The following is a 13,740-nucleotide window of genomic DNA, read 5'->3' on the forward strand; positions in this document are numbered from 1 at the left end:
AAAATTTCCTGTCTCTGTCTCCTGGAAGGGCTTAGGAGCAATGCCAACCTCATAGCAAAAGCCCCAGATCTTGGTCTCTAAGTGCTATTCCTTACCAAAAAGAGTCAGGGTTTCTTGGAGAAACGGCTGATTCCAGAGCTGGAACAGAGAATGTATAATACAAAGAAGGATACAGAAGATCTAATAACACTGTCAACCCTTTTGATATTTACTTCACCCAACGAAAGCAGAATACACATTCTTTTCAAGTGTATATGCAACGGTCATCAAGACAGCACCTGCTGGCTCATGAAATAAGTCTCAATGAATTTCAAAGGATAAAAAAAAAACAAATTAGAAATATCAAGAATGAAAGGGAGAATATAATTATAGATCCTACAGACATTAAAAGCTTAATAGAGAAAATTATAAGAAACTGTCAATCAATTTGAAAACTTGGATGAAATACATAAATTCCTGGAAAAAAATAAGATTTATAAAAACCAACATAAGATAAAATTAAAAAGCAAAACATCCTTACATTGTTAAAGAGATTGAATATTTAATAGAAAATCTTTCCATAAATAAAACTCCAGGCTCAGGTGAAATTCTATCAAGCATTCAAGGAAGAAATTATACTCCTTTACACAAACTCTGAGAAAAAATAGTGGAGAGAGTACTTCCCAACTCATTTTGTGAGGCCAACATAATACTGACACCAAACCTGGATAAATATTACGAGAAAAATTATCATGAAATCTCTCATGAAAACAGACACAATGATCCTTACAAAATATTACCCAATAGAGTCTAGCAATATACAAGGAAATATATATATATATATTTTTAAATCAGCACTACAACAAGGATAATACATCATGACCAATTGAACAAGGTTATTTCACCATTCGAAAATCAATCCGTCTCTCACTATATTAACAGAATACAGGAGAAAAGCCATATGATCATCAAATATATGCAAAAAAAGTATCTGACAAAATTCAACACGCATGCATAATAAAACTCCACAAACTAGGAAAATATGGGAATTTAATCTGATAAGTGCATCTACTGAAGTAACTACAATTAATATATAAATAGCAAAAGGACGAATTCTTCCCCTCTAAAATTGGGAATGAGGCAAGAATATCCACTTTTACCATTTTAAATCATTACTTAAGTCCTAGCCAGTAGAATGTCAAGAAGAATAAACAGGCATGCAATTTGTAAAGAAAGAAGTACAACTAACTGTTGAATTCACAGACCTGAGTGTGTGTGCTGAAAACCTTATAAAATCTAAAAAAAGACTATAGTTGAATTTAGCAAAATCATAGGATATTAAATCAATAAACAAAAATCAATTTTTCTCTACTAGCAATGAAAAACCAAAAAATGAAATTTTAGAAATACCATTTAAAATAACACTAAAGTAACAAATACATTGGAAATGGATCCACATATGTGTCTCAGTTTCCTCATCCTAAATGAAGATCATAGCAGTCCCTCCCTCAGATAGTTGTTGTTAGGGTTAAATGGATAGTTATATTTAAACACTTAGAATACTTCCAGGTAGGTCAAGTGTCCTGTGTAAATATTAACCCAAATCTCACTGTGCACATCAGTTATAAGGTAAATGGAAGATGTAATATGGATTTTTTAAAACTGACACTTAATGTGAAATCTCTTCCTCTGCCACAGAGAGAGAATCTGTGACTTATTGAATATGTGACACTGTGTTAACACATTTGTTAAAATTTCGAATCTTGACCCAGGAGTCTGATATCATGGTACTGAGTGAGTTGTTCCAGTAGGGGGAGCTCTGACCAAGAGTTTGAAAAGCGCAACCCCCCGCTGCCTCTGCGTAGGGGATACAGACCTTCGGTAACCTGCAGTTTAGTCCTTCCTCTGCTCCCTGTGCTGTGTTAGTGAAATAAAATGCTGCTACAAAATTTTTTTTTTTCCCTGAGAAGCAGCATATTGGAATAAATTGACTTAGAATTCAGACTTAATTCCTACCAGAGAAATGATGCATTTTCCTTGTATTGACAAGAAAAAAAAAGTAATTTTCTACTTATAAACATTCACATTTGGGGATTACAAAGACTATATATATTTTTTCCTTCTTTTGAGAGCACTGTATACAAAGGCTTTCTTGGCCTCAGACGTCAAATTTACTATTATGCTTCCATACTTCCTTTACTATTAACAAAAAGACAAAGCTCACACATGGACTCTGGAGAGCTGGGGCTTCACAAGCTGGAGGCATTTTTGTTGTTGAATTTTCATTTTTATTAAATTCAAAATATTTGTCCAATATATATTTTCACTTGTTCTTAACCTACATAGTCTTTAGAAGTGCAATGTTTTTGGTTTTGGGTTTTTTGGGTTTTTTTTTTTTTGAGGTACATTTGACAATGAAGAATTGTATATATTTTAGGTATACGATTTGATTGATATACACTGTGAAATCATCACATTTGAGCTAATTAACATACCCATCTCTTCAGATAGTTGCCACTTTAGCAAAAGCCATTGTATATAAGTTTAATCACAGGGAAAAGAGTATTTTATACTAAAATTTATGTTTTCCTAACCAACCTCAATATCCTAATATGTAGACTACATATGTAGCTTTGTTCCCAAAGGTCATTGTGTGGTACCAGTATTATGAGTTTTTACATGGTTGTTGTTTATCTCATAGTTGCCCTTGAAGAGCTTGATTTCAAATCAAGTCAACTGAAGGGGACATGTCTCACTAATTTCAGGTTGCTAGGCAACTAGTCTACTTCTCCATAGCATCTCTTCTATTGTTCAGGAGATGTGAGAAGGTTAGCAGAAAATATGTACCATTTAAGACATATTTTTTAATAAAATCATTTTTAGGAAAACTATCCAACCTGTGTTGTCTTATTTCTCCAAGCCAACTTCCTGTTCCACCTTTTAGTCTTATGTAGACAAATAAAATTAATATTTAGAATTCTTCTTTAGATAAATGAATGAATGTCAATATATCTTTTCTTTCTTGTCCTCTGAAAATTTTCAAATAAAATTTAAGTTTTTCTTCAAACTCATATCAAAACCAAATATTTTTCATAATGTCGTACCAATTGATATTCATCGTTATCACTGTATGTGGTTAGGTTTGCAAGCCCAGAACTCCAGAAGATGATGATTTCCTGTAAGGTATCTTGCCTGTAATTATATATACTTAATTTACAATGATTACTTTGGTACATGATATGAAAACCATTTACAAATATGGATTTTTCATCTCATATAGTTAAATCCTAAAGATAGTACTCATCATTAATATTACTAAGTATAGAATCCTTAACTTCATTAATCACTTTATTTAAAAGATCAGAGAATAGCAAGACAAAACTAGTCCAATCACCTTTCCGAGCTGAACCTTCTCTATCAATCTCACATACCTGCCAACTAGCTACCCAATATATTTATTCTTAAATACCTTGTTATTCCTTTACTTAAAAATATCCAGAGGTAATTAGTTAGTGTGAATGCTTTCCACAAATGTTCAGTGTTACTTTTATTCCAAACTATTATAGCTTTCACAGGAATACCTAATTTATTCATCTATCATCCATCTATCCATTGATTTATTTATTTACTCATTCGATGTCATTATACATTTAATCACTACTCACCACTGTTCTAGGCACTAGAGATGAGTATATAATCAATAGTAAACATGAGATTTGTTCTTTTTTCTCTTAAGGTCAAAAATTTTTCAGATGCCTACTTAGAGCCTCAACACTTCAAGATGTTAACATTAGCTGCAGGTTTTTAGAGGCTTCACAAAATAAAATGTATTTTGCACTCCATTAGCAGTCACACATAGGTATTTCTTGTTGGTGGTCGGTTCTCCATCATAAATGATTCAGAAATCCAGGCCCTTTCTGTCTTGTGGCTTTGTTCTCTTGTGCCTCAAGTTTTTTGCATCTTGCTGCCAGCCAGGGGAAGAGGTAGCATGGAGAAGCACACCATTTCTTCACTGCCTTGGCCAGAAGTGACATACATTGCTTCTTATTACATTCCACTGGCAACCATCAGTCATATGGCCTTGCCAGGAGCAAGGCTAGGGGGTGGGGTTGGGTTAGGGTTGGGGGGCACTAGGAAATGTCATTCCGGGCTAGGCCAAGACTTCCTAGCTACAACTCTTATCGTATGGAAAGGCTTTTGATGGACAAGTAGCCATCTCTGCTACAATATCCCAAACCTGCATAATTTTGAGTAAGTTTACTTCAGTGTAGGTAAATCAGTGCTGGGACTCATCTCTTCTGTAGTCTGATACTTAAATATCTAAGTCTTTCAGAGATTTTCTTCCTCTGTCTAGTTTTTTATATTAACAAAAATTATTGAGTATATCCAGTAAGTGATTCTCTTTGGAGCAATGCTTAAGTATACAGGTATGACTTGGTATTTGTATCCATTAGTCCTATTGGTGAACATCTAGGGAGATTGTTCAGCCAGTAGGAGGAAAACCAACCTAAAATTGCTCAAGCAAGAAAGGGATTTATCATCTCAGAGAACGAGAAGTTCCAAAATAGTGAAAATGCATATAATACATACCAGGATTGGGTCTTCAGTGGGTCAAAGTGGCCTCACAGGCCAGTTCTCTTGTCCCCACTGTCCTTCCTGTGTGGGCTGGCTCCTCTCTGGTCACAAGATGGCAGCAGCAGCCCCAGCCACCTCAGCCTCACTCTATGGAGCAGCCCTCAGACTTTCTCGAGACGTTTTCCCTTCACTCTTTTAAAAATTAAGGACCTCAATGCCCCCAAAGAGCTTTTTAAAACAATAACGTAGGTAATGCCTATTGATATTTACCATTTTATAACTTAAAACTGAGAAAATTTTAAAGTGTTTATTAATTCATTTATAAGAATAAACCTTTATGGGTTAACATAAATCACACATTTTCATGAAAAACTACATTTTCTAAAATAAAACATTGTAGTGAGAGGAGTAGCATCGTTTTACATTTTTTATACATCTCTGTAAATGTCTGGCTTACTAGAGAAGACGTGGGCTCTCATATCTGCTTCTGAATTCAGTCTGCTGTGGTTTCGCACGTCATGTAACCTCTGGAAAAGACCAGAGTCCTTCAATCAGAATCATTCATCAGAGTCATTCATGAGAGAATGACAGTGAAAGACGCAAGTGACATCTTGGTATTATTATTAAAACAGACCCCAAAGATCCCTTGAAAAGGGGATCCTTGTGTTTCCTTGTAAGAGCCAAGAAGCTGTTTCTAGAAGCCTTCACCAGCAGATGACCCTCATGTTCAGCTGACCAGAATGAGATCACTTGACTATTTCTAAGGAAAGAGCAGAACTGGCAGGATTGGCTTCTGCCAACGATTCTTTCATATGCATCAGAACCACCTGTAGAGTGTGTTAAAACTCACTCAGCCCTCAACACCAGGGTCTCTGATTCAGGAAGTTTGGGGCGGAGCCTGAAAATGTGCGTTTCTGGCAATTCCCAGGTGCTGCTGCTGCTATGAGAACCACTGGGTCAGACCAGTCGGGGGTGGGAGTCGCCAGGCTTCCCGGAACACACACCGGTGTGAAGACACGGACAGCTTAATAAATTAGGGTCCACCAGCAAGCAAGAGGGGAGAATGGCTGTTGGTACAACTGTGTTTGCTTTGCTTATATGCTTAGAAAATTTATAGTAGATGCCTCCAAAATAGAGAATACTTGAGCACTGGTGCTGTTAGTGACTTTTTTACTAGTTATCAAGTGTATCTTGGTTTCATGGTCAAGGGAAGAAAAGGGCGGGCGAGGGAGAGGGACAGAGAAGGAAAGGATGGGGTAGAGATGGAAACTTAATTTTAAAATGCCCTGCCGTTTTCTCTTCCTCTACAGCCTACCCGGCTTAAGAAAGGTAAATTGGATGAATTTGATATGGAGAAAGTCAATGTAACTGGGGAGGTCTACCCCTTGTAAACTCATTTTGCTATTTTGTATTTTAAGACATGTAGTGAGGTCTAAAGCTGCACACAGCCAAGCCGAATGCCCCTTGCAGTTAAACTTGTTCTTCACGTTCACACGGCCTAGTAAGATGAAATATTCCTCGTGGTGGGTTGGTATAAATATTCCGAACTATAGAGAAGCCACAGGTTAGGAAAATGCCCTATATCGTTCTTTCCGTTAATGATTTCATTGAAAAGCCTATAGAATTCAGAAGAAGGATCAGAGACCAATACTGCTTCTGCATTTTACAGACCGAGGAGTGGAGACCAGAGAGATGGCGTGATGTGCCCGCGCTCATCAGTCACCAAGCGGTGGTCCAGATGACAGCCGGGCCTTGCGACCATGTCTGTTCCTCAGTCCTGACTAGTTTTGCCATGCGGTGGCTAAAACAAAGGTAAGATATAACAAACAGGTTATATATGAATAACAGATAAGCCCAAGTGGTAAAGGTCTTACTGTTGGGTGAAGTCAGTTTCACTGTGTGATGCTCCAGCTCCCAGCCTCACACCCTAACCGCCTTCAGTCCCTAACACTGCATCCCTCGGCTCCCAGCTCCAGGGCTCTCATTCCCGGCAGCCTCCCAGAGGGCAGCCAGTCCCTCCCCCACCAGGTGTGCGTCCAAACTGGCTCCAGCACAGCCCCGGGAGGTCCATGCTGGCTTCCCCAGACCTGCCCAGATGCGGGCCACAGATTCTATCTGCTCCGCTCTCTCAGGGCCCCCGTCAGTTGCCTCCCAGCCTTGGGCCAGCATCCTTAGTGCTGAACCTCAAAGGAACTGGCGAGGGCCACTGATCTGGTTTAGGAGACCAGTTCTGCATATCACAAGGAGAGGCAGGTTCAGGACATTGCAGAAAAGCAAAGCTTGCCCCAGATGACGGTGTCTGCCTGCCTTAGCAGTTGCTTCACTGAGGCCATTTTCAGTATCTTTTGGGAGGCCACCGACTACTCTGCTTAAAGAAAAAATTATGCCCACATTTTCCTACTCAGACGGGGTCTGGTTGTAACTCACAGTTGCCTGAAAGACACCTCAGCAGAGAAGGGGGTGGGAGGGAGGAGAATGACACCTCAACTGGGGGGCCACGTGTGGCAGCCTGCTCACCTCTTCTCCTCATGGGGGGAAGAAGACAGTTATAAAAATGCACTCTTTGTTAAAAGCCATTTTCTGACCAGCCCCAGGTGCAGGCCACAGATTCCATCCGCTCTGCTCTTCAGGCCTCCGAAGGGAAGGCTCCGAGACAGCAGAGCAGATGTTTCCCAACTTTCTCCTTTCCCGAGTGGGCTGGCCCTAGACACCTGGGGCAGGTGTTCTCCTCACTCAGGAGGCGCTCAGCGGGATGGGGTGGAGGGGGTAGTTAGCGGAGGAGGGGTCTAGGCTTTATGATGGAGAGGTGAGGAGGGCCCTGCATTGCTCTCCAAGTGTCCAGCCCAGCTCTCCAGCCAAAACGCAGAGGCCCGGTGGGCTCAAGGCTACCGCTTCCCTGATGGCCCACCCCGTTACAAGGCTCTTCCTTATCTGATCCAAATCCCCCTCCCGTAAACCCATGATCACCATTTCTTGATATGGGCAGCGCTTGGTCCGAAGTAGCAGCTCGATAAATAATTAAAAGAGATAGTATGCCCACATGGTCATGTTCCCCTGCAGAGGCTTTGTCTCTTTCCAGGTTAAGCCTTCCTTCTCTCTTGAACAGCTATTTATCAAACTGCGTAACATTATAATACAGCTTCCAGACGCCTTACTAGCCCCGTCAGCCTTCATAGGTTGTACTGCAACTTATCAATGTCTTTCTTAAAACGTGCCTGTGGTAGGGTCCAGAATTGAGAGAAACAGTTGGATGCGGCTGGTTATGCAGAGAGAGCACAGCGGACCACGGGCGCATCCTCCTTATTCTGCGTGCTGTCTTTCTGTAATAAGGCCTAAGCTGGCACTAGCATCTTTGGCTCTTGGGATCTCTTGAAAAACAAAAGGCTTGCACGTTATTTTTCAAAAGCTCCAGGTCCTTTGCCATGGACACCGTCCATATCCCTATATCCAAGATCCAGTTTCCCAACCCCTGTGCTGAATTTCTTGGTGGCTGAAGAGCTTGAGTCAGCAGAAACTTTGGTTTCTGAATTCTGTCGTGGCCAGGAAGGAGGGGAGATGTGACCAGGGGTGCTGGGTGACAGGGAGGGGGGAAAGGGGCCTTGAGAGAAGCGCTTCTGGATCTTCGGTATCTGGATGTCTTAGAGTAACACGATGGAGAGAGAAGGGCACAGAGCCCAAACCAGGCACTGGGCTGTGATTTCTGACCCTTTGTGCCTTCAGGTCCAGCCTTAAGAGTAGCACAGTGGTGCCAAGCCACGGTGCTAGCCCCAAACTCCTTCACAGGTGCACAGCCAAATGTGGATGAGTGTAAAATATTTACATCACAACCTAATTGTCATACTGTTACCAAGATGCCTATCATATCTGGTTTGAGCTCTGAGCTCACCGTGTGACCCAAGGCAAGGCAGATGTAAGGACAGTATAATTTTCAAAGAAAGGTCACATATCTCTCAGAATACAATTTGAAAGCTTGATCAGGGTAGTAAGATATTTGTCTCAAACTTGAACCTAGAACTAAAGGACAGCCAGTTAACAGAATCATAATCATGAATGAGAGACTTCTTTCAGTAATTACTATTTGACAATTATTGTGGATTGGTTTAATTTCTTCAAAAGTGTTGCCAAATTTTCTAATATTTAAAAGTATTTTAAACACAACAAAATGAGGATTGTTGGACGAGTGGGATTTTAGAGGCCAATGGGAGGGTCCCTGTGGCCAAATCTCCTTCCTAATGGCTCCCAGTTGCCTCAGATTACTAAATGAGAGGCACTCATTTTCATTCATAATTAGATTTTTAAAAAACTCTTAAAATGTAGATTCACAACAGATTTAATAGATTGCTATAAATGAGCCTTCAAGTTAAAATGTCTTAAGGAAACCATTTTCGTCCTCAAAAGGTAGAGAGAGAATAGGTCCCTAAGGAGAGAGGGTTGAGGGTAAGGTGAGGGGTGGGGGGAACCCACAGAAAGTCACAGGGAACAGAAAGAATGGTAAAAATAAGAACAAAGCACAGTGTTTGGCCCATGGTAAGCATCTAATAAACCTGAGCTATTATTTTTGATTGAGTATCTATTATATATCAGGTACTATACATAAATTATTTCATTTAATTCTTTCAGCAGCCCTGTGAGGTAGATAGTATTTGAATGTATGGTTAAAGAAGCAGTGTTAGGCATCTTGTTCTTATTGTCACTTATTTTTAAGTGGTAGAAGCAGGACTTCAGTAAAGGCACTTATTCCAAAGGCTGTTCACACAACCACGGACACCGTGGGAAACCATGGAGCCAGATGTCACAAGAGTTGGCTGTACGTGTGCCCAAGAATGTTCCAATAAAAGAGAGTCTACACATGTGGGCCTTAAGGAAAACTATGCTGGTAGGTGACTATGGTTTCATTTTGCAGAAGAAAAAACACCTGCGTTCTTTCAGACTTGATATTTGTTAAATCACTTTTACACTGTTATATAGATTGTATTTGTTAAGCCAAGGAAGTTCTTCAAATACATGTTTTCATCTTTATTCCTTTTACTGACTCTTTCAAGTCTGATGGTAAGGATCGCATTTTTCACAATTTGCTCCAGGCTCTAGTTGCCTATCCGTGTGTGTGTGTGTGTGTGTGTGTGTGTGTGTGTGTGTGTGTGTGTGTGTGTGTGTGTGTGTGTGTGTGTGTGTGTGTGTGTGTGTGTGTGTGTGTGTGTGTGTGTGTGTGTGTGTGTGTAACAGAGAGAGGAGAGACAGAGGCAGAGAGACAGAAACAGATGGACAGACAGACACACTTAGAGGGTAAGGGCCATCTTACATACTTCCTCTGGTTCCCCACCCTGTAGCCTGGTAATGAGCTCAGTTGGAGCATAATACTCATTACATTGAATTGAGTGAGGATTATCTTTTATGTTTAAGATACTCTAAGACCTAAATGTAGTTTTCTTTCTTAAAGGTTTCAAAATTAATTTTAGGGGTATTATAAAATAGCATCATCAAATAATACTGATCTTAATACTTCTATTAAATACGTTATACTTATGTGCATATACGCACAAAGCAAATACTATGTTTAAAAATCACCTTCTTCAAAATTAAAAAAATCCAGGTCGTGCTAGCCAACACTCATGAAATCTTAAGGCACGGAATTCCAGAATTTAAAGACTCCTGGTCTGATTATTTCCTTCCTGACGACCAGAAATTCACAGGGGCAGGAGTTCTCAAATCTGAAGCTGATTTGAGAAATTTGGCAATAAGGCAAAATAGAAAAAAGTTCTGATCCCTTACAAAGAGTGGCTGCTATACTTGACTATAAAGGATTTTTAATGCCTCAAATCAAAGAAGAAAGGATGTCGATCCTATTTTTAAAAACAACTACACATACGTGAACAGCCACACAACCAGCAATGGTATTTCTTTGTACATGATGGAAAATGAAGGACGGATGCAGAAAGTTTCCATTCTTAGCGGGTCATCAATTTAATGGGGGGAGTGGGGGAGAAGCATTAATTCTTTTTCTCTGTGTCAGTTAAGATGACGCTATCCGGTCTTTCCTCCGTTAAGACCAACTGAAAAAGAGACTCTGAGATCATACCCATCAAAGACACAGCAATGACTGTCTTCCTGGGGCGAAGGGCGGAGGATGCCATGGTTTATTGTCCCGGCAGATCTGTTGTCTAGTGGCTTTCAAGTTAAGACGGTGCGATATCCATTTCCGGCTCAAACGAAGTTCGGTCAGCACAGATCGTTACATGGCCGGGGAGTGAGGGTCTCTCGGGTGGGCGGCCCCGGACCGGACTGGTCGCTCGTTGTTTCCAGGGTCGTCCGGGCCGCAGAGTGGCCTCGCGGGACGGGGGTCGGCGGGCTGCGCGTGGAGGGTGCGCTGGCGGGCGCGCGTGGGGGTCGCACGGTGTGCGGCGTTGGGTCCCGTCAGCGGGAGCAGGTGGCGGTTGGGCAGCAGCCCCGGCGCGGGCGGAGCGCGACGTGGGGGGGGCCGGCGCCGCGACCCCAGCCCGCAGCGGGCGCGCGGGTCCCCGGGGCGCGAGGGCGCGAGGCGGGTCGGGGAGGCGCCTGCCAGCCGCGCGGGGTCACGTGGCGCGGTCACGTGGCGCGGAGCCGGGCCCGGCGGCGGCGGCGGCGGCGGCGGCGGCGGCGGCCGAGGGAGGCGGAGACTCGGCCGCGACGCGGAGGGAGGCGGCGGCGGCGGCGGCGGCGGCGGGGCTGCCGGAGGCGGAGGGCGCGGAGGCGCGGGGCCGCCGCGCGGCCGCCCGGAGGTGAGGCGGCCGGGGACCGCCGTCACGACGCCCACCCGCGCGGGGCCGCGGCGGGCCCAGGGGCGCCCTCCGAGCCGGGCCGGACGCCTGTCCCCTGGAGCGGGCGCGGGGTCCCCAGCCCCGGCCAGGCCCCTCTGCCGGGCGGGCGGGCGACCCCGGGCCGGAGGGCGGCGGCGCCCCGGGCGGGGCGGGGGGCGGCGGACGTCTTGGGGGGCTCTCCCTGGGGCGCGGGGGGACACGGTGGCCGCCACCCGGGCTCGGGGCGGCGCTGGCTGCTGTGGAGCTGTTTTCGCCTTTTGTTTGAGCGTATCAGAAAATGGGGCGAAAGAGGAGCTTGGTGTGCGTGTGTGTGTGTAAATCAGGAGGCGCTTGGCTTGGAGCCATTTTTTTTCTTAATTGTGGAGACAGAAAATCCCTTAAAACGGTTTCCCCGGGGAGACGGGGCTGTGCCCCTCCTCTTCCTCCCCAGCGTCTGGATGGAGTGGGTTTCCCTCCTGCCGCTGCCCATCTTCTCGCCCTCCAGTCTGCCTCCCCCCGCTTCCCCTTCCTGCCCACCCCACCTCTGTGAAGCCCCGGGGCGAGCGGGGTGTCTGCAAAGCGGCCCGGTCACCTGTCGTGGCAGCTGCATGGAAATGCTGGCGCTTGGGCTGTCTGGTCTGTGCCGTTTCCTTTGGCAAATCACGGAGATTCGGCGCCGAGCACCAATCCTTCCTCTTTTCCCTGCGCTTCAAAACAAAGTGCATGATGCTGGTTCCGAAGTTTGACCCGCTTGGGCAATTAGCAGGGGGAGTCGTCTACTTTTTCCTGTCACACCACTTCAAGGTTGGCAAAGGTGAGGGCCATCTAGCTTTGTGGAAAGAAATGAGTGTGACACAGTCCTATTGGGGAATGGATGTGACTTACCTGCTAATTGCCATGGTGATCAGAAAGTCTTCTAACACTTTTCTCCTTGGGGACAGTCGGCTCCCCTTGCAGGGAGCCGTTTCCTGGATCTCTCTATTTGAGGGCTTCTCTTCCTCTTTGTTCTTTGCGGTAACAGTAGGTCAGCAGCACCTTAAGGATACCCCCAGTAGGCAGGTTTTAAAAATGCACATGGAAAATAATTTCTTTCTAAGGTTTTGAAGAATGTAACTACCCCTTTGGTGTGTGCGTGGTGGGGGGGTCCCCTTTCTTCTTCTCCTCTGTGTCTCGGGTTTCCATTTCTTAGTAAGCTCCGGTTTACTTCTTTCAGGCAAGGAGCCTCTGGGGGTGGTGTGGTCCTGGAGAGTGCTCACCACCAGGCTGGGCACCACCGGATCGCTGAGGTTGAAAAGGAAGTGAAGTGACAGCATCTTGCACATAGCCAGCCACACTGCAACCCAGAGAACCGCCCCTGAGTCTCCTGGTCATCTGGCTGGGCAATTTGCAAGTTGATGTCAACATGGTGCAGTGATATGTCACATTCAGACTGAGGGGTTCTCAGGCATCCCCCCCATTATTTCTTCATAGTTTACTGCGGTGGAAATGAGTATATGAATAAATCATGAGTAGCCACATCTAGTGTTTAGTTCCTCAATTTAAAGACTAGTAATTTGTGTGAAATAGTTGTCGAGGATGTGAATTTCCTTTAAGAATTTTAAGTGCCCTATTTTAGTAAGGGTTGTGAAAGTAGCAGTATTTTCTCACAGGATGGGGGAAGTGTTGACCTCTAGAGTTAAAGTATGTGAAACTGAGTTAGAGCAATCATAGAGGGAACAAATTCTAACAGTGGAGCTTTCAGATGGAGAAGTGTGGAAAGCCGGAATTGCTTCCTATGCCTGAGAAATAATATGATGTATGCATTACTGTATATTTTAAAATAATGACCTCGTCATTTCAAAAAGGTACGTGTATCATGTTGAACTTCTAGTTTTCTGCTATGGACTCAAAGAGGAGAGCAGCAAGTTTGGTTATTCACACTTTTTTCCCACCAAAACTCTTTTAACAGAAAAAAGTGTTTTCTTAACCCATGAAAGGGTACATGGTACATGAAACCTACTTTACATTAAACCATCCGATATCGATGTTGGGATCTCAAGTAATGAAAGACTGATAGAGAATGTCAGCCTTCTCACTAGATAGTGTATAAGACAGAGGGTGATGTCCAGGTTTTCTTTTGGGTTTTACTGCAGATTCACTGAGTTTTCAAATTCAGGAATGTTTACTGAGTGCCTACCTTGTGCATGGCAAAGCTAGGACATTATTCTTCACCTGTTCCATTGCATTTACCTTGCCAAATAGTCTCTTTCCAGTTCTCTACTGTGAAAGGAGAAATATTGAAGATAGATCGAGTGGCCAAACTATGCATGTGATTCATCAAATGCATTAAAAATTAGGTAAAACTTCTGTTACGAAATGCTTTGATTTAGTTATTGCACTGGTTCCTATTTAGGATCCTGTGGAGTAGTTTCAG

At 43.7% G+C, this 13,740-nt stretch overlaps 1 protein-coding gene and 1 long non-coding RNA gene across 3 annotated transcripts in view; one reads left to right on the top strand and one right to left on the bottom strand.

Moving 5' to 3' along the window:
* Positions 1-4,840: 4,840 nt before the first annotated feature.
* LOC120611432 (uncharacterized) lies at positions 4,841-12,851 on the bottom strand. Of its 2 annotated transcripts, XR_005655205.1 has the most exons (4): positions 12,213-12,851; positions 11,920-12,034; positions 6,226-6,355; positions 4,841-5,081 (listed from the first exon to the last, which is right to left on the bottom strand). It is a non-coding gene; the product is annotated as an uncharacterized LOC120611432 (long non-coding RNA). The 2 variants fall into 2 exon arrangements; XR_005655204.1 differs by having other exon boundaries at positions 4,841-6,355; positions 12,213-12,850.
* Positions 11,235-13,740, top strand: part of TULP4 (TUB like protein 4) — a 188,850-nt gene continuing 186,344 nt past the window's right edge. The window contains exon 1 of the mRNA XM_039873905.1: positions 11,235-11,309. The gene's annotated coding sequence lies outside the window, so the exon portion shown is untranslated. The remainder of the gene's footprint in view (positions 11,310-13,740) is intronic.

Source organism: Pteropus medius, unplaced genomic scaffold (genome assembly GCF_902729225.1).
Source record: "Pteropus medius unplaced genomic scaffold, Ma_sr-lr_union100, whole genome shotgun sequence".
Taxonomy (NCBI): Eukaryota; Metazoa; Chordata; class Mammalia; order Chiroptera; family Pteropodidae; genus Pteropus; species Pteropus medius.